At 49.6% G+C, this 21,088-nt stretch overlaps 1 protein-coding gene across 9 annotated transcripts in view; it reads right to left on the bottom strand.

Annotated features, from left to right (window-relative positions):
- The window catches only part of Hpcal1 (hippocalcin-like 1), a 106,556-nt gene that overhangs the window by 13,784 nt on the left and 71,684 nt on the right, over positions 1-21,088 (bottom strand). For 7 of the 9 annotated variants that reach the window (XM_063262355.1, XM_063262353.1, NM_001394053.1 and 4 more), the window contains one exon: positions 10,959-11,043. The exons of 1 other annotated variant lie outside the window; for it this stretch is intronic. The gene's annotated coding sequence lies outside the window, so the exon portion shown is untranslated. Of the gene's footprint in view, positions 1-10,958; positions 11,044-19,890; positions 20,002-21,088 lie in introns of those variants that run through there. One more of the 9 variants, XM_063262354.1, reaches the window with a different exon arrangement.

Genomic DNA, 21,088 nt, shown 5'->3' with positions numbered 1-21,088 from the left:
CACTGAGGCTGGACGGACACTAGAGGGCGCAGACTGGCAGATTCCCTAGCCCTCTGCTGATACCGGTTTCAATGTCTAAACTAGGCAAGAAAAGCATAGTAGGTCTAAACCAGAGCTTCTCAATGGGTGGATCCCAACTCCTTGGGAGTTGCAGGACTCTTCCTAGGGGTGGTCTGAGACTATGGTAAAACACATATATTTACATTTCGATTTGTAACAGTAACAAAATGACAGTTATAAAGTAGCAATGGAAATAATTTTATGATTGGGAGGTCACCATGATATGAGGAACTGTATTAAAGGGTCACAGCATTAGGAAGGTTGAGAGCCACTGGTCTAAACTCAAGTAAGTCCTTAGTGTAAAATACACAGGATTTGGGCTCCTCTTTGGAATACAATGGGTTAAATCCAACAGGCTGTGGACATTGCTCACCCTAACTCCCACCCCCCTTTCTCTTTCCTCTTTCCCTGTGGCTGTAGGAAAATCTCATATTATATGCATGTAGCTGTCATCTTGTTTCTGGTGGACAGTATTGGGGAGTACCAAGGACTACAGAGCTGATGCCACCAAATGGGGATCCTATTCAGACAATTAGCACCCTCTGGCATCCTGTGATCATCTTACTCACTGACACCATTAGTGAAAGGTACTGTGCTCCCCATCCTGCAGTCCTCCTCAGTTCCACAGACCTAGCCTGCGGGGCTTCCTTGGACCTCTCTGGAGAAGCCAGGACCCAAAGCCTGACCCCACGACAGGGAAGCAGAAGGCTGCAGTGGGAGAGGTATACTCCTCTTCTGAGTGGGATAACAGCCAGCCCCCAGTGAGATCTACGTGGGGGGAGGCTAGGGTGTTACTGGGCACCTACATGCAAACTCAGACATCTGAGCCACAGATCCCGTGTGGCAGCTCTAGCCGCTGCAAATAAAACCTTCTGACTCCAAGCCACTCCCAGGAGCTCAGACTCCCACCTCCCCCAGAGCCTCAATGGTTATAAAACAAAAAGAGCTACTAGAATGCCCCCAACCCTGATGACCTGAGTGTAAGCCTGGGAACTCATGTGGTAGGAGAGAACTGAGTCCCATCAGTTGTGTCCTCTGACCTGTGTACATACACTCTGACACTTGCCCATCACATGCAAATTAATCCATACGTGTAAAACTTAGGCAACAAGGTACAAGTGTAATGTCACAAGAGAAAGAGGGGCAGCTAGCAAGGCTGCATGGGAAACCCCACCCTGTGCTGCCGGACCTCTCTCCCTTTGCTCTCTCCCAAGGCTGACACAGGAGTTGTTGGGGAACTGGAGGAGGTGGAGAAAAGAACAGGAAATCCCCAAGAACTTTCTTTCTTACCGGAAACTGCTACTGTAACAGGAAGGGGGCCATGTGGGTGGCTCTCCTCACTGAGCTAGGCTCATCTGGGTCACACCCGCTCCAGTCACCCAGGAAGCTCCTCCTCACACCCTGCAGCCTGTTCAGACACAAACATCCCACTACTCCTCGGGGACAGATTTCCCAGAGTCCATGGCCATTCTTCCCAACATCTCAATGGCACTTCTGATCTATTAAACCTAGACATGTAGAGCATTATTATCTTGGTTTTCCCGTCACTGGACCCTGTTTCGAGCAGCCCCACGGCTTTTGCATCTGCAGTTCTTCTGCCTCTCTGCCCCTTTTCCTGTCTATGTCAGAGAGGGTCATTCCCTCAGTATTGGTTCTTCCTCTTAGGAGAGGCCTCTAGGATTAGCATCAATTCACAACCACCTTCAAACTCTGGTCCTGTTTTTTTTTCAGAGCATTTCCTCAGATCAGGCACTGAATTCTCTTTTCTTTCCCTGTGTGTGTGACACACCCTCATGCACACACATATTCACCCTTAGGCATGCACATACACAAAAGCATACAGGATATAGAGGTTGACATGAGAATGTCTTTTTCTTTTTTCTTTACTCTGTCCTTCCTCCAAGACAGGGTTTCTCTGTGTAGCCCTGGCTATCCTGGAACTCACTCTGTAGACCAGGTTGGCCTCAAACTCAGAGATCCACCTGCCTCTGCTTCCTGAGTGCTGGGATTGAAGGTGTGTGCACCACTGCCCAGCTGTATTTTTCTTTTAAAACATATTTTGTGTTTTAAATTCCTATTCACATGTATGTCTGCATGTATGTATGCCATGTGCTTATTAGAGAGGTGGGAGGAAGTCAGAGTCCTGGGGTTGGAGTTACCAGTGGCTCAGAGAGCCAAATGCAGGTGCTGGGAATTGGACTCAGTTCCTCTGGAGGAACAGGACTTGTTCTTAAGCACAGAACCAGCTCTCCAGTCCTCAGTATGGCCCCCTAATCACTCTCTTCCTCCCGTATGTTGTTTTTGTTTTCCCTCTCTTCAGCTCTGCCTTATATTTTTGAGTCAGGGCTTCTCTCTGAACCTGGAGAGTACTATTCACCATTTTGTCTAGACTGGCTGGCCAGAAAGACCCTGGGATGGTTCCTGCTGCCTCCACCCCACAGTGCCGGAGTTACAGGGCACAGGGCACAGGGTGCAGGGTGCAGGGTCATACATGGCTCTTTACACGGGTGCTGGGGACCTGAACCCAGGCCCTGTGCTTACACACAGAGAGCATGCCATCTCTCAGACTCTCGGTTACTGCATTGCTGTATTTAATGACTACCTCCGTGAGCCCCCTCAGTGCCCCCAAACAGGGCAGGGTACACGTACTGTTTGATTACTGCAAGTTAGGGCTGCATGACATTTCAAAGGCTCAGTATGAGGCTCAGGAGACTTGTCCTACCCTCCTGAGGGCTCTCAAGCTCTGTGACCTCCAGGGTCAGGGATTCAGGAAAGAATGTGAGAGGTGAGGGTGGGTGGCTTAGTCTTCTAGAAAGCTCCATTCTGGCACAATAGTGACAGCAGAGTGGACACACAGGAATGTGTCACACTAGGGGCTGCCCACTAGCCAGATGCTGATTGATGTCCCTCCTTTTGGACAGCCACCCAGCTATGGGGTCCCAAGTAAGGCTTCCTGTTCCTTCCCAAGAGGTCATCATCATCAAAGATGCTCTGGGTGATGGCTGGGCTGCCACATTAAGCATCGCCAGACCTTTTGCAGCCTCTGCTTCTATATGGGACCAGTGGGGACATGTGGACAGTTAGTTCCCTGCAGTGGAGGAGGGAAGGCAGAAGGCAGTGTGTGAGTGAGAGCTGGGGCCAGAGCTAGGGAGAACACACTGCTCTGAAGCACACAGCAGCGGCCCAGTGAAGACATGATAGTATCGCCATGGGGACAGAGGACTGGCCAGGATAACCAACCCAATCACAGTAGAACTGGCAATAGGGATAGCTGGAAAGACATGAAAGGCAGGGCATGTCCAGCCCCTAACTTTCCTTACCAAATGTCCAGTTTTACAGAAGAAACCTTGGAGAACTAGCCAGTCAAAAACCTCAGGACACAATCGATGCTTCACTGCCCAGAGGAAGCTCAAGGCAACAGCCAGAGGAACAGACACCGATATCACACGAACACAGTCTCATTCCTGTGGCCTGGGCACACACTCTGTTTTTGAGACAGGGTCTCATATATCCCAGGCTGGACACTGAACTCATTATATAAAGGGCGATGACCTTGAACTCCCGATCCTCCTGCCTCTACTTCCCGAGGACTGGGATTAGAGCCGTGCACCACCATCTGCATCTGTGCAGTACTTAGTGACAGACTTTAGAGTTTTGTGGATCTTAGGCAAGCATTCTACCAACAGTGGTAGCCAGCTCCCGCCTATCCTCCCCCCCCCCCTCTTTCCCCCGTTTTCTTGTGACAGAGTCTTTATTTTATTTTATTTTATTTTATTTTTTGAAACAAGGTTTCTCTGTAGAGCCTTGGCTGTCCCGGAACTTGTTCTGTAGATCAGGCTGGCCTGGAACTCACAGAGATCCTCCTGCCTTCTGAGTACTGGGATTAAAGGTGTGTGCTAACACTGTCTGGCTGTGATAACCTTCTTATACAGCCCAGCAGCCTTGAAATCAAGACACTCCTCGGTCTGTTGAAATTACTGGAATACAGCATGCCTTATGTGCTCTTTTGAAGGGTATATAAGACATTACTGTAAGCAGGAGAGGGGCAGAGACCTCCATATTGGTCCCCCAGCCCCTCCACAGATGGATGTCTTGTGCAATCAGTCCTGGTGGGATGGAGCCAGCGTGGGCTTCTCTGCCTTGATGTCCAGCACCCAGGCTCAAGTTGGCACGTTGGCCTCAGGCTTGATGCAACAGGTTCTCTGGGGGCCCTGGGCTGGCTCTGGAATGACTCACACATAGGCTCCTGACTGGGCAGGATGACAGTTCATATCAACTAGGCTCTGAGGCTGCAGGCCAAAGGAGCCAGTAACGGTCATTCCCCAGTAGACAAGGGAATGGCACGGGCCCTCTAGCACTGGCTCTGCATGGTCAATGACTTGACTCGGGCTGTCCTGGCCAGTGGCCAGCACCCAACACTCCTGGGAGAGCCTACTCCAGGGTCCTGAGCCAGGCCTAGCATCAAGCAGGGTAGAATATTTCTCATTGCTCCTGACTGAGTCTCTGTGTGTCCCTCTCTCAACGGAACTGCAGTTGTGTCAGGCCGCAATGGAACAGGCAGATTTGGTGGTCCCCGGATCAATCCCTGCCTACAGCCTTCCTTTCTAGTTATGTTCTTGGCTACCTCAACTTCTCTGAGTCCTGTCTCCCGCGCTGTAAACAGAGAGTGAATGTCCCTGTGTGTTGAGTTTACAGCATAACTATTTCTATGAAAGGGAGGGAAGAGGAAGCTATGAGGGGACACCGGGGAAATGCTTAGTGGTAAAACTGGGGGACTTTTACTGTGAAAGACCACAAGCTTGACCAGTGAGCTCCATCAGAGTACTGCACCCGATGAGGCAAGGCAGCAAGGCGGCAAGCCACAGACCTGAAAAGCTTCTCTTGCAGGTCACGCCTAGTGCAGTGGCATTAAAAACCCTGTCCTGTGCTGGCACAGAGCCTGGGGTCACAGTGATCTGGACACATCCCTGGGGTGGGGCCAGTGACGTTCGTTCAACTCCTGAACTTCAAAGAGGAAATGAGGGGAGGGAAGGAAGGATGTAGTCAGGCAAACATCAGGGCAGGGACTGTAGAGGCTCATGTTGCTGAGGGGCAGATCTAGTACAGGGGCCCGAGCACCAAGGGCCTGCTTGACAAGGGGTGGGGCTGCAGAAGGAGGGAGGCCCCTTCTCTCACTGCAGCCCGTATGCCGGGAAGTCCAGACCTACTGATGTCCTTGGGAATAGGAGTGTGAGGGATAGGGACCCTCAGGCAGTGACTCACACTTCACGCCATACACGTTGCATAGCTTACACACACACACACACACACACACACACACACACACACACATACACACACTCGAACTCGCTATTCTTACACACAAGAATATGAGTCATTTGCTCATTCATTCATCCAGCCACTCCTCTTTCAACCTCTGTTCACACCTCTACCAAACGTGCATGGATTTGGCCTAGATGTGCTGGGCGAGTGACCCTAACCTCAGATGCTGACTGAGGGGACAGGGAAGAGGAATCCTCAGAGGGAGCCTCAGTGTGCTCAGAGGCGAGTCGCTAGGCAACAGAGAGAGCATGGGCACGTGTTACCTGAGGTCCATCTACCTGGGGGCAGGGGTGGCAGTTCACGGGGTCAGACTCAGGGGCCCCTCACAGCTGCTAGGTTTCAAGAGCTCCTAGGCTCAGGTTTTAGGGGAGACCACCATCAGCAGGTCTGTGTCTGCTACCCGGCTCTGGGTCTGTTACCCCTCCAGGCACACTGAGGGGGATGATGAATGGCTCACAATCCACGATACTGCTCAGCAGTAACAGAACAGTGTCGACTGGACTAGAACAACTCGCAAGGGTCTGGGATGGCGAGGAACAGTATGAGAGGAATGGATAACGGATGAATGTAGGGTGTGGCGAGGAGGGAAGGCTAGGGAAAGAAAGAAGGAATAAATACCATCAGACCCAAGGAATTCAGATTCATCGCAAAGGGTGGTTCAATTTGGGTGAAAGCCAGAGTAAAAGCCTGAAGCAACAGAGGTAGCCCATGATCTATACTCATTTGTAATGGCGGGTTGAAACACTTGCACAAGCCCAGGTATCCTGATCATTGCCAGCCTTGGAATGGCCTGGGAGGGCACTTCCTGACACACACACACTTTCTCCAGTGGCTTTTGATCAGTGCAAACCTGAGCAGACAGACCCCAGCTCTAAAATGTGACTCCTCCACACGACAGTCTTCTAGGGTACATCAAAAGGCTCTTTTCCTTCCTAGACATGAATGTCCTGTCTGGCAGGTTCACGGCTCCCAGTCGACAGCAGAAAGCTCCATTTCTCCCCGGTTCCTGACTGAATGATGTCTAGATTCCCACCTCATGGCTCCCCAGTGAACTGGAGGAATAGAATTCATGTGCCCCCAGTGAATGAGCTTCTGCCACATTCTACTGGTACGCTTTGGGCAGAAGCCAATCAAGAGAAACGTCACCTTAAATGTTAGGTGAGCTGGCTATGTGTTGACAGAGGGCTCTGTCCTCAGGGTAAGGGACCCCTGTGATAGGTGGTCCCCAATGAAGCTTGTGGATCTGGGGACTGCAAGCACAGCTTCTCTACTCACGCCACAAATTAGTTTTTTTTTTGTTTTTTGTTTTAAGCTCAGAAGAAAACCTCCAGGGAATCTCTCACCAACTATTTGACTCATGGCTAATGTCTTTGGGAAGAAATAAAAACAGTAAGTCATGCTTATTAAACCGTCATCACTCCCTCCCATCCTTGCAGAGAAGGCTAAGCAGGGGAATGGGATATGCCTACGGCCCCTCAGTGGCCCCAGCAGCTAGTCTTGAGCCCTGGCAGGAGCTTGTTTATAAGGAATGGTGTGGGCAGCTCGGAAAGGCCACCCGTGGCCAGTTTGAATCTTGCTATCACAAGGCCGGAAGCCACAGGTCTGTACGGAGCCTCTGAGTCATTCAGAAACTTGACTATGAACCTCCAGCAACGGGCATTAACTGCATACCTACTATGTGAAGCCCCAGCGACAGGCATTAACTGCATACCTACTATGTGAAGCCCCAGCGACAGGCACTGATTGAATGCCTACTATGTCAAGTCCCAGTGACAGGCAATAACTGAATACCTACTAAGTGAAGCCCCAGTGACAAGCACTAATTGAAGACCTACTCTGTGAACCCCCAGAGCAAAGCAAGGGGCATGCATGCACAGCTGTGTGAGATGCTCACTGCTGGTTGAAGCCCGGGCCCTTCTCCACAGAGCCTATGCCTATAATGCCAAATACAGTGTCTAGGCTGGTGGTGGGCAGAGGGTGAGGCACAGAAGTGGAGTTTCAAGATGAACCAACTGCTCCTCTCCCACCCACCCCCCCTCCAGGGCACAGGGCTGGGTTCCAGTTCCCCAGGGCACAGCTGGGACTGATCTCATGACCAATTAACATACACAGGAAGGCCACAGTAATTGTTTCACTGGAGGAAGGAAGTTAGGGAGGGAGGGAGCAGGCTGCCTGGGCACTCCTTTAGATCCCCAGAAGACCCAGCCATTGACAGTGGCTCTGCAGCTCACAGGCGCTGTCCTCGTTGATGCTCCTGTACCTGTCACCTACCCCTACTTCTGCACCTCTCTGTATGATCTGGTCCAGCCTGTCCCGCCATCTCCCCTGCCCCTCTTTTTAAAACAGGGACTCACTTTTCCTAGACAGGCCTCCAAACATGCAGCGTCGCTGGGGCTGATCTTGAATTTCTGATCCTCCTGATTCTATCTCCTGAGTGCTAGGATTACAGGTGTGTGTGTGTGTGTGTGTGTGTGTGTGTGTGTGTGTGTGTGTGTGTACCAGTTCATGTTAGGGATGGAACTCAGAACGTCATGCATGCTAGGCAAACACCCCACTAGCTGAGCTATGCCTCTCAAGCCCCTAGCCCATCCTTTCTAAGCCACTGTCTTAACTCCAGCCAAAGTGTGGGCTTTCTTGAGACCTGGAGACTCCAGCAATTGCCAACAATCAAACATTTGTTAAGGGTCTCCTGTGTTCTAGCCTAAAAGTTGACACATTGGGTCGGGGAAGTCCAAGACCATTCAAAAGATCAACCACAGAGACATATAAAACCTGGGCTGCATCAGGAACTCAGGAACTTGTACCCAGGGTGAGCCAGGGGAGAGGGAAGAAAAGGATTGATGAGGACCCCACCTGGAGAGGCCAGGATACAGGGGGAGGTGTCTGAGATGGCTCAGCTCTGGTTGAGAGAACCTAGACCTCTTGCCCATAGGTATGGACTAGTGTCCCTGGCTCTGTCCTGTTAGGAGCACTGAACCCAGGTGATTGGCAGTTAAACTGTTCTCCAACTAGCCAAGATCCAGGCTGGCTTTGCTTACCAACGGCCCAGGGCATCAGCTCACACTGAACCTGATGGGGTAGGTTTCCCTAACAGCAGGTGAAGACAGTAGTTCCCATCCCTCTGAGAAGTCCACTGTGGACCCGAAAGCCAAGTGTGCCTTGGCTGTGTGTGTTCTCACAACGGTCAGCACTGCTCTCCAGGTACAGCCTTCTGAGGTAAAGTTAGAGAGAAACTTGACACTTTCAAGTCATTGTTACCCTAAAAATAAGCTCCTACGTACAACACAGGAAAGATTTCCCACCCTCTAACCACGACGCTCCCCCACAAGAATCTACTCCAGGAAAGCCAGGCTGCTGCCTGAGGTGCCACGCGGGATTTTTGAGCTGGTCGTCTCCAGGTAGGGATCATTACAGAGTGGGTCAGCTCAGGTGCTCTTTCCTACAGCGCACTCAGTCTCCAGCCATTAACGCAGAATTTTCTAGAGCAGTGGTTCTCACCCTTTCTAATACTGTGACATTTGACACAATTCCTCATGTTCTGGCGGCCCCCAACCATAAAATTATTTTCAATGCTACTTCATACTGGGGTTTTGCTACTATGAATCATAAGTAAATATCTGATTGCAGGATAGCTGACATGTGACCCTTATGGGGGGTCATGATCCACAGGTTAAGAGCCGCTGTTCTAGAAGATGCCGTTAGCCACATAAGCCCTCTCCTTGCAACACTGATCTTTGAGACCTGCAATCGGAGGTCATCATCTACAGACCCAGGGCTACCATTCTGTACACGGTGAGCTCTGAGCTGCAGGCTGTGCCTGCTATCCTTGCTGAGTCTGTGACTCGCTGCGCCCCCATCTGTCTGATCCATCATTCCATCCTCTCCAGCCACGCAGACCTCCGCTGCTTCTGTCTCCGCTCCTACGGCCGACACTGGGCCTTTGCTCCCACACCTTCTTCAGGAATACTTTATCCCAAAGGGAAGCCTCTACGTGCGACCCTCTCTGCCTGACCTCTTTCCAGTTTTACCTTTCTCTACGTTATGAGTTCAGGGCCCAGGCTATACTCTGCTTTTCTTTGCCATTAGAAGTCAGAGCCCTCAGACTCACTGGGGACAGGGCATGTTTTCAATACATGCTGAGCACAGCTGTGGCTGGGCCCCACGCGTGGACGTGCTTTCATCCACAGGCAGGTGGATGGGGATGGAGGAAGTGTCCCATCATCAGAAGGGTCTTTCTACTGGGCATCCCCTGACCTCTGACACCATGGCCAAGTTCTGACGCTGGATTAGAAAGAACTATCTGGTCAAGACTCTCCTCATTCAGTGCCGAGGTCTGTGTGTGGCTACCGAGGGTTCACTGGGTGTACACCAAAGCATCTAAGGGCCTCAGAATGAGGAGATACCCCATAGGCTTGAACTTCTACTTTCTCTGACCTCTTTGTCTGCTCCAGCTTCCAGACATCGGTTTCTAGGCGTGGCTGGACCCTACTGTGCACTTGTGCACTTGTGCACTTGTGCACTTGTGGCAGCTGGAGTTGAGGACCCTGGGGCAGGAAGGCATGTGTGGCGGGTGGCTTTCAGTCGTTTAGACTCGGGAACTGCTCTCACTCTAACCCCCTCCCCCCCCCCCGCAATGTTCTCTACAGGCGATCATGTCTATTTTCTATTGAGGGGACCCAAAGACCCTCTTTTTCAAGACAAAGGCTCCCTTCTGGTTATCTCCTTTAGATTCACTGACGACCTGGACAGAGTATCCAAGGAATGTGGGGGAGTGAAGAACAAGGCAGTAGGACATAGCCTCTTCCTCCGGAAGATGAAGGCAGGAAAAGGTACTCCACCCGGGGGAAGTCCTAAGGACACCCTGTGCCCTGGAAATTGATCTATGGATGCTGTAGGAGTGTGGGTGTCTGGTGGGGATGGGGGGGACCCAGCCACACCCAGGTATGCTGGGAGCTGCTGGTCTAAGTCTCTAGGGAGCTAGCTGCATTTACCAGAGCCACAGATGGAGCTACCACTCGACATCTGCCTTTGATTCTTGCAAGCCTCTCGAGGTATCAGCCACTGGGATTAGCAAGAACCACGACACATGCACAGCCTCAGAAACCATGGCGGTGTGCTGGCCTCATGGTTAAGTAGGCCTGGCTCATCCTGGGATAAGGCACACTGACCCCTCCATTCGGGGTGCTGCTCCCTCTTTCAAGGTATGGCCTCGGATGGAGAAGGCAAGGGAGAAGGTGTGCGTGGGAAGGGAGAAGGAAACATGGGGCGCAGAGGGCATGGAAGATAAAAGGAACTCAGGAGAGAAAGCCCTAATCTTTGCTCTATGCTTTTATGTTGAGTTCCCAATTCTTCTCCCCAGACAAGCTTATAGGAACAAACACAGGCACACTTGTTCTCAGAGACCAAGAAGAGAGCTGAACTTGGAACCTACAGGGTTCTTCTTACCTCTCAGCCTCAGTTTCCTGACCTGTTCCCTGAGATCACTGAGGAGACTGTCCCCATAGTCTCTACAAAAGCTACCCCTTCCATCCACAGCCCTAATGCTCTGCAGGCCCACTGGCCCCAGGGTGACTTACCTAGAGCCAAGTAGAGGCCAAGGGGGACCAGAACTGCTGGGGATCAGATGATGCACAGGCTTGACTGAGCTGCTAGACCATGCCCCTGGAAAAGAAGACCACAGGTCATGTGGGGCACTAGCATCTGGGTAAACTCACAACATCCCTTCACTTGCCCCAAACATCCAGGCAAAGCTGATTGTGTGCTTAAGTGAGTATGCATGTGTGTACCATGTGTGCATGTGTATGTGCACATGTGTGTATGTGTGTATATGCATGTAAGTCCTATGATTCCCCTATTAACAGAAGCCTGGTGAGGTACTGGCCACCCTCAGCTGAGATTACATCATCACAAAGCCAATGTAGGCAGTGGTTATGGCCATGGCTCTCAAGGTTCAAAATATTAATTATAACTCAACTGGGCAACTGGACCATCAAGTGCAGCTCTGGGTGGTTCCTGGCTCTTTAGCCCTTCTAGTCATTAGGAGGCTTGGTGGAGCATCCAGGCTGGGCTTAGGAAGGCTCAAAGGAGCACCCAAGGTCCTGCTCTGGACCTTACTGGGGGTGACCCCCAGGCCTTCTCCTCAAAGCCCATATTGCCCAGCCAAGCCTCCCTGGCTCAGGGCATGGCCATAGAAGATCTATACATTGAATGACTTAACTCAGACAGCACACAAGCCCTCGCCCATCTGGGCAAGGAAACATACAGTCAGCAGCATGAACCACTGTACCTGTAGAGTCAGCTCTGAAGGCCATCTCTTTCCTCCCTGTCTGCTTCTCATGTGAACTCTTCCCAGTGAACAGTATTATGGGACTGTTCTAAATAGTCTTACACCTCACTAAAAGCCGTCCTTGTCCCCTGAGATCCCCAGGACAGACCAAAGAGGGAGGTCCGGTGTAGCTTCCATTTCCCTGAGAGGGAGAATGGGGCCTACAGGGAGGCTGGTAACTGACTCAAGAGCTAAGGGGCAGTCAGGATGGGACAGGAAAGTCCCGTCACCTGAGCACAACTTCTCTTCCTAGGCTACAGCACTGTCTCAGTTTGCCCTTCTAGTGTAGAGTCCCTCTGCCCACAGTGATGATCGCAGTATGCGCTCACTGCACCAAGCACCTGTTCACCCCAGGGTCTGTTCTAAAGAGCAGGAGGTCCTGGAGGTCCCCTTGCTCTGCAGACTGGGGGTAAGGGTGGGGGCTGTGTGCCTGCCCCCCTCCCGCCCAGCCCAGTTGACCGGACATCACAATGTCAAGAACGCCTCACTTCATTACCACGCACCAGTGCCTAGCCAGGAGCCGTGTGCAAAGCAGGCACTCAATAATCAGTGCTTTACAAAGGAATACCCCTGAGTTTAGACTCAGACCAGAAATCCAAGATCTGGACTAGAAAAGCCATGTACTTCCCTACTAGATATGTGCACATATTATGTGTGGGAATATGCACGTTAGTGCAGGTGCCTGTGGAGGCCAGAAGAGGGCACCAGATCCCCCAGAGCTGGAGTTAGCCAGTGGTTGTGAGCCTCTCAACATGGAAGAACTAGGGTCCTCTCAAAGAACAGCACGAACGCTTAAGCACTGAGCCACCTCGACAGTCCCCATAGGTATTTTTTAAAAGATTTATTTATTTATTATATAAAATAATACAGTACATTGTAGCTGTCTTCAGACACACCAGAAGAGGGCATTAGATCCCATTACAGATGGTTGTGAGCCACTATGTGGTTGCTGGGATTTGAACTGAGGACCTCTGGAAGAGCAGTCAGTGTTCTTAACCACTGAGCCACCTCTCCAGCCCCTCCCCCCATATGTATTTTTAACAGACTTTATTTTAGGGCAGTTTTATATTTGTAGAAAAACAGAGAGAGAGAGAGAGAGAGAGAGAGAGAGAGAGAGAGAGAGAGAGAGAGAGAGAGAGAAAGAGGTGCTCAGAAACATCCCCTGGGCTCATCGCATCTGGTCAACACCCTACACCAGAATGGGACATCTGTACCATCCACAGTCACTGCCCTCACTCAGTTCATGGCCCACACAGCATTCATGTCTTCTACAATGTTCTATACAGACCAGCTTCACTGACCTCGGATACCCCGTGCTCCACCTTGTCTATATTTTCTCAAGGTGTTTCAAAGCCCCCAGACTCACAGGTTCTAGGGGTTCTGATTTGACACTCAGGGTGTCAAAGTGCAGGCAGATGGTGGAAAGGAGTGGAACCCCGTGGAAGGTCATCAGAACGCACAGCCTGGTGGTTGCAGTGGAACTCACCAGGCAAATAGGCATACAATGTCAGCCTCTGATTTCTTCATCCTGCCTTCCCCACAACCTTGGCCAAGAGCCATGTTCCAAGGGGCTCTGAAAGGGGAGAGACTCTGGGACATGCCACATCACTCTTGACTAAGTGGAACACCCAAAATGCAAATCCCTCAACCCAAGCCCTGCTTTCTGCATTCATCATTGTTATTAACAGAATTGATCACAGGGTGTACACATGACATGATTTTATGTAATCAGAAGCACAAGCAAAATCATGACACTCACACAAAAACAGAAGTAACTAGAAATCATTGTTTTTTTGTTTTTTTTTTTCTTTTTTCTTTTTTTTTTTTCCGGGGCTGGGGACCAAACCCAGGACCTTGCGCTTCCTAGGCAAGTGCTCTACCACTGAGCCAAATCCCCAACCCCTAGAAATCATTGTTAAGCAAAATGAGCCAGACTCAAAAAAAGGGGAGTGTGTGTGTGTGTGTGTGTGTGTGTGTGTGTGTGTGTGGTGTATGTGTATATATGTATGTATGTATGCATGCATGCATGCATTCATGTGGTGTGTATGTGTGTATGTATGTGGTATGTGCATATGTATATATATGTAGTGTGTGTATATGTATATGTGTAATGTGTGTGATGTGTGGTGTGTGTATTTATCTATATGTGTAGTGTGTATATATGTGTATATGTGTGTATATATGTGTATATGTATGTATGTATGTATGTGGGGGGTATGTATGGTGTGTGTACATATGGTATGTGTGTGTATGTTATGTGTATGTGGTATATGTATGTATGTGGTGTGTGTGTATGTAAGTGTGGTATGTGTGTGTATATGTATGATGTGTTTATGTGATATGTGTGTGTATGTATTTATGTGTGGTGTGTGTATGTATGGTGTGTGTATGTGGGTTTGTGTGTGGTATGTGTCTGTGTGTGTGGTGTGGTGTGTGTGCAGTGTGGTGTGTATGTATGCTATGTGTATGTGGTGTATGTATATATGTGGTGTGTGTGTATGTATATGTATGGTGTGTGTGTGGTGTGTGTGTGTATGTATGTATGTGTGGTATATGTATGTATGGTGTGTGTATGTGGTATGTGTCTCTGTGGTGCGGTGTGTGTATGTATGTTATATGTATGTATGTGGTATGTGTGTATGTATGTGTGGTGTGTGTATATGTATGATGTGTGTATGTGGTATGTGTGTATATGTATGTATGTGTGGTGTGTGTATGTATGTGTGGTGTGTGTATATGTATGATGTGTGTATGTGGTGTGTGTGTATATGTATGTATGTGTGGTGTGTATATGTATGGTGTGTGTGTGTGTGTGTGTGTGTGTGTGTGTGTGTGTGTGATGTGTGATGTGCCCGAGAGGGAAGGATCCTATGGTAGGAAGAGGTAACAGGATACACATAACATGAAAGCACAAGGGATGAAGCAAGGGGAGGAAGGGAACTGGAGGGGGCAGGAGGCCGAGGGAGGGGTCAGGGGAAGGACACTAATGAGAACAATGGACAATGGCACTAAGTATGATGGTGCCCTTGAGGAACTCACTTCGAAAAAACCAAACACTTTATATATTAACCTGCGCGGAGTTTACAAATGTGGGCTGTAAAGGGAGCTCAGTGGTGAGGAGCATGCACTGCTCTTGCAGAGGACCCAAGTTCTGGTCCCAGCACCCATGTCAGGCACCTCACAACAGTCTGTAACCATCTCAAGCTCCAAGAGGGTCTTATGGACTCCACGGGCAGCTACACTCAGGTTCACATGCTCCATTCCTAACACACACACACACACACACACACACACACACACACACACACACTCTTAAAACACTGTTTTAATTAAAAAAAATTACCAGGAGTTCAGTGAGCAAGCATCCCACCTTCTTTTAGGGATGTGAATATGCACTGGGGGTTAGATGTGGGGGGACGAGGGGTCTCCCCATCCCTGAGATGAGCAGGTAAACACCAGCCCGCCATCTCTCGGCTCCCCAGATGCTGTACCATCAGTGCCTTTGATGCTAGTCTTGGTTGTCAACTTGATTGGATCTGGACCACGCTTTGGGGTGGGTGAGTCTGTAAGAGTTATTTCTGGGACGATCAACTGGAGGAGTGAGACCCTCCCTGAGGGTGGGTGGCACCAATACAAGGACTGCTTATGGCTGCTCACCTTCCCTCCCTGCCGGTGAGTGCATGTTGTCTGGTTCTGATGCCCCGTCTAGCCTTAACCTATCAGAGCCCAGACACAAGACCAGAATCTGTGTAGGAGTCCTCCAACACCTTCAGCACCAGCCTGAGACTGCTAAGGTGTGCAGCTTCCTGTACTGAACATACAGGGTTCTCCGCCTCCCCAGCGCTGGACTCCACTATCCTACCGTGTAAGCCAGTCTACATATCCTCTTGGTAACATATATTCATTCCACCATTCAGTTTCCCTGGAGCAGCGGTTCCCAGCTTGTGGGCTGCAACCCCTTTCATAGTGTCGCCTTAGACCATCAGAAAACACAGATATTTACATCACAATTCAAAAACAGTAGCAAATTTATACTTATGAAGTAGCAACAAAAATAATTTTATGGCTGAGGGGCACCACAGCATGAGAAACTGTCTTAAAGGGCTACAGCAGTAGGAAGCGTGAGAACCACTGCTCTAGACAGAGCCTTGTCTCAACAGCGGGAGGTGCCTTGGCTGTTTAGCTACAAAAGCCCAGTGTTGGCCTTTTGGGGACAGCTCTAATGACCATCAGGGGACCACACCCAATCCACGAAAGCACTTAGTAGCATCCATCCCTGTCCCCTGGAGAGGTTCCCAGGCTTAAAAGGGACCTGCTGGGTCTGGGGAGGGTCCAGGGTAAGTTGTTATTTCAAGTTTGTCTAGCAGCTGAGTGACCTTGGGCACACACTGGGCACACCCTGTGACCTCGGCCGTGGTCGAGTTCTTCATGGGTAACAGGAAGGATAGAAAGAAGAGAAGGCTATGGAACTGTGGGAAGGGAATGGACGAACTCTCTGCCCCACTGGGAATCACGAATTCCAGAGTGATGAACACCTGCCATGGAGGGTGCGGACACAGAGAGATGCTCTCTCTCTCTCTCTATCTCTATATAGAGATGCTCCCACTAAGGACGCCAACAGCGGTGAACTGTGTCGAAGGCCTGGGTGCGGATGACCCTGAGCGTGGCCTGGGTCCGCTCTGGATCGTTTCTGGAAATCTCACAAACAGGATTACTAACTCTCGGGCACCTTCGATCCCAGCGCTCTGGAGGCAGAGGCAGGCAGATCTCTGTGAACTCAAAGCCAGCCTGGTCTACAGAGTGAACACCAGGACAGCCAGGGCTACGCAGAGAAACCCTGTCTTGAAAGATTACTAACTCCCCATGAGAACGACCTAAGTGTCCAGGTGACCTTTGTGACCTGAGTCACCTGATCAGGTTGTAATTCTGTCTGGTGTACCTCAGAGTCCTCAACATCCCCTTTAAGATGTAACTTCAGGGCCACCAAAATCACACGGAAGATCCCGGAGCTAAGGGAACGGTTGCTCCTCTGGGCATGTTTTGTTCTCCTCCTGATTTACTTATTTAGCACATGTATGTATGTGTGTATATTCCTATGTGTGAATATGGGCATGTGTGTGCCACGGTGCCCATGCGGAGGTCAGGGGACAACCTTGGGCGTTGGTCCTTGCCTTCTGTCTTATTTGAGGTGAACTCTTCAGGTCAGGCCAGGCTCACAGGTCTGTCAGGGTCAGGGATTCTCCTGTCTCCTGGGAGGAACGCTGGGATTACGCATGCTCACGAGTGCATCTAGCTTTTCTTCCGTACTCTGGGAATTCAAACTCAGCCTTCACTGCTGTGCAGCGAAGCCCTCTACCTACTGGGCCAACCCCCAGCCCTGCTTCTCCGTCTAGTAACTCTTCTTCTTAAATCTGTGTTTAAAATCTCTTGTTAGAGCTGAGGGTATGGCTCACTCAGGCTTCCTTAGCATGCACGACTGGGCCTTAGTTCAGTTTTCAGCGCTGTGTAAAAGCAGGCATGGTGGCCCACCGCCCCCCATAATTTCATCATTTGGCAAGTGGAGGCAGGAAGATCAGAAATTCAGAATTAAAAAATAAATTAAAAAAACCCTCCTTTTAATAAACTCAAAGTCTGTTTCTATTACTCCCCTGTCCTGAAATTCTTTTCTGGGGAATGTCAAAGACCTGGCCGTACCTGAACAGAGGTCCCTACAGGACCTGGGGCTCGGCAGGCTGTGCCCTCTATTACAGTATAACTAACATGCCCAAGGAAGTGAGATGAATCCCCAAAGAAAACATGCTCCCATTCACAAAGGCCATCTCTGATCCCAGGTTTCCTTGCAAGAGAGTCCTCCATTCCAGAGACCCTCAAGGCTGCTTTTGAACACTCCATTAACATGAATTGCAAATTTCTCCCCGGCCCTATCATTCAGCTGCAGGGGCTCCCTGGCTACCAGCTTTCCAGTGGCAGATAGAGATTGCAGTCATTGCTGGAGACAACTCAAGGAGCAGAAGTCATTAGGCGGGAATAATTATGTTGAGCTATGTCTGGTGGATCCTGACTTCTGTCTGCGATTGTCTTACAGATTGTCTCTTCCTCTGGAGGAGAGATGGGTGAGTCATACGGAGCCCGAGACGAAGGTTTTGCTGCTCCAAGGATGCACAGGCTTCCTGGTGGGGAAGAGTTTTGTGTAGAGCTTTTGGGCTGGTCCACAAGGCACAGCCAGGCAGGGCCTCTGCACCAGAGCCCCAGGTTCCTGCAGCGTGCTTTCTGAACCCCCGCTTCTTTGTTGGAGCCCAGTCTCTTTTGTCTGTCAGACCTAAGGTAGGCTGTGGCCACACCTGACTATCTGTGAGGACAGCTGGATGGGAAGGGGACGGGCAGAGAGGGCAGCACGGGCCCTCGGGCCAGCCGGAGCCTTGTTCCAGGTAGGAGACTGTAACCTGTTACTCAGCTTCTCCTTTTCCCTCTGCACATTTGTAAAACGGACAGAATAATGGCACTTCCTACTTGGTTAAAATTATGAGCACCAAAAACAACAACCAAAAAAAAAAAAAAAACCCCTCCAAAACAAAACCAACCAACCAACCAAACAAACAAACAAACAACCAAACAAACAACTCTGCACACTGGAAGAACTCAATGATGCCAACCCTGGAAGGGCAAGGGGGTGCTTGGGAGAATCTAAGCCAATGAAAAGGTGCGCTCTTAGTTAAGTGTGGTGGCCTGTCATCCCAGCACTCAGGGGTTAAGACTGTGAGTCTGGCCAGCTCAGGTTACAAAACAAGGGCAGTACTGCGATTTACTTGAGTATTCTGACAGGATGGGGAGGACTCTGACAGGACACCCTCTCCCCTCCCACTCTCATGTTTGAACACAATTGTCCAAGCTGATGCCCTGTTTGGGGAGGTGGTAGAATTTTAGGAGTGAGGTCTTTCTTGCTGGGGGGATGCCTTGAGGTTATAGTCTGGAGTCTTCCCCCACTCACCTCTCTCTGCTTCCTCATCTATCCAGAGGAGCAAGTTCCTGAACTCGTGCTGCTGGGCCTCCTCCGCTAGGATACACAGTATCCCTGCAAACAGTGAGCCCAGATAAACCTTTCCTCTCCAGCAGCTTTCTGGTCAGGTATTTGGTCACCCCAATGAGAAAAGAAGCTAATGTAATTTGTCAAGAAGAAAAGAAAAGGTACAAACGGACTCAGGTAATGAAGAGGTTGAGTAAGCAAAGAGGAAATTACCCACAGTGAAAACTCCACACCCGAGTGGCTTCACCGGCAGAGCTCTGCAGAGATGTGAGGTCCTTTCCTGACTTCCCAGGAGGTGGAAAAGGAAGGTGTGCTTTCTAACACATTCAAAGAGATACACAGTGACACAGAACCAGAGAAACACTTCACAGGAGAATAAAAGTCCTGAGCCATTCTCATTATGAATATTGATCAAAAATCCATCAGAAACTCGCACGCTAAGCACAGCATCACGTAAATGGATCTTTCACCACGACCAGGTGAAGTTTATCCCAGGAAGGCAAGCTTGGTTTATTTACCATTAGGTTTATTACCTAATGATCAGTTTCTTTTTTGTTGTTCTTAAATTTCTCTCTCTCTCTCCCTCTCTCTCCCTCTCTCTCTCTCCCCCCCTCCCCCCTCCCCCCTCTCTCCCCCTTTCTCTCCCCCCCCCCTTTGTGTGTGTGTGTGTGTGTGTGTGTGTGTGTGTGTGTGTGTGTGTCTATGTATATAAGCATGTGTGTGCCAAGGTAGATGTGTGGAGGTCAGAAAACAACTTTGAGGAGTCGGTCATGCCTCCAATTGAGTAGAACAAACTCAGGTCATCAGGCTTGGTGGCAAGTGTCTTTTTACCCACTGAACCATCTTGTAGGCTCATCTTGTAATACCCAGCTCCTTAAACCGTATGTCACAACACCATAAGGAGCCACTGAATATGATGGTTGAAAATTAAACAGTAGAAGGTTTAAAAAACCAAATGCAATGACCAAACACTAAATCAGAATCAAACATATACTATCTGAGGTGTTCCCGGAGGGCTCGTAGGTGTTGCATCGTGAGTCTTCACAGCGGCCTTGGTTCTGAGCACCCAATACGTGCACTGTGGGGACAAAGGCTGTCTGAAGCATCTCTACATAGTCTGATGTATCATATCAATAACAACCCAAAGTCACCTGCTCACCCAGACAGATCCAGAAGAAGCACTTGACAATGTCCGACGCCCTTACATGATGAAAACATTACATGTGGACAATGGGTCGAAAGAGCACCTCTGCACTGGATGAAGGGCATCTATGATCAACAACAAAAAGTCAGAGCTAACATCTCGATTAACAGTGGCATACCTCCTAGCATGAATCGGATAAGGATGCCTGCTCCATCTTGTCATTTCTCTCTTTCTTATCATGCACTTGTAGTGCATGCATGCATTCGTGTTTGCACATGTGTGTGTGCAGGCCCAAGGCTGATATCCCGAGTCTTCCTCCATCACGTACTTATTAAGACAGAATCTCTCTCTCACTTGAACCCAGAGCTCACCTGCTGTCTTAGGGTTTTACTGCTGTGAACAGACACCATGACCAAGACAACTCTTATAAAGGCAACATTTAATTGGGACTGGCTTACAGGTTCAGAGGTTCAGTCCAGTATCATCAAGGTGGGAACATGGCAGCATCCAGGCAGGCATGGTACAGGAGGAGCTGAGAGTTCTACAACTTCATCTGAAGGCTACTAACAGAATACTGACTCCCAGTGGTGGTTAGGACGAGGGTCTCATTGCCCATGTCCACAGTGACACACTACAAGGCCACACCTACTCCAACAGAGCCACACCTCCTAGTAGTGCCACTCCCTGGGCCAAGCATATTCAAACCACCACACCTGTCTATCGGCCTTGCTAGCCAGCTTGCTTTGTCTCTATTTTCTATTTGCTATCATTACAAGGGGCCCAGGATGCCCACTTGGTATTTACTTGGGTTCTGAGGATCCAAACTCTGGTCCTTGTGCTTTAACCACTGAGCCACCTCCCAGCCATATCTATCCAAATCATATGGTTCTAAGCAGGGCGATAAAGCAAGAAAAGATACGCAAAAACAAAAGATTTTTATGGTGAGAATGGAGGGAGCATACCACTTCTATTTTCTGCTGTTATTATTTGATAGTTAGCACCTGTGATGAACCTATTATAACATTTTTCAACAAGGCTGCTAGAGGCAAGATCAATAGATAAAAATGACTGTGTGTAGAAATTTGCAATTCAAAAATCGAGTTCTGAAGATAAGGGCAATAGTGACTAGAATAAACAATTCCAAACAGATGGCATCAAAAAGAATAAACTCTAGGGGAAAAAATACTCAATAAAAAGACATTGTTTTGGCTTG

This window comes from Rattus norvegicus, chromosome 6 (genome assembly GCF_036323735.1).
Source record: "Rattus norvegicus strain BN/NHsdMcwi chromosome 6, GRCr8, whole genome shotgun sequence".
Taxonomy (NCBI): Eukaryota; Metazoa; Chordata; class Mammalia; order Rodentia; family Muridae; genus Rattus; species Rattus norvegicus.
The sequence above is the reverse complement of the archived record's forward strand: the minus strand, read 5'-3'. Positions and strand labels throughout refer to the sequence as shown.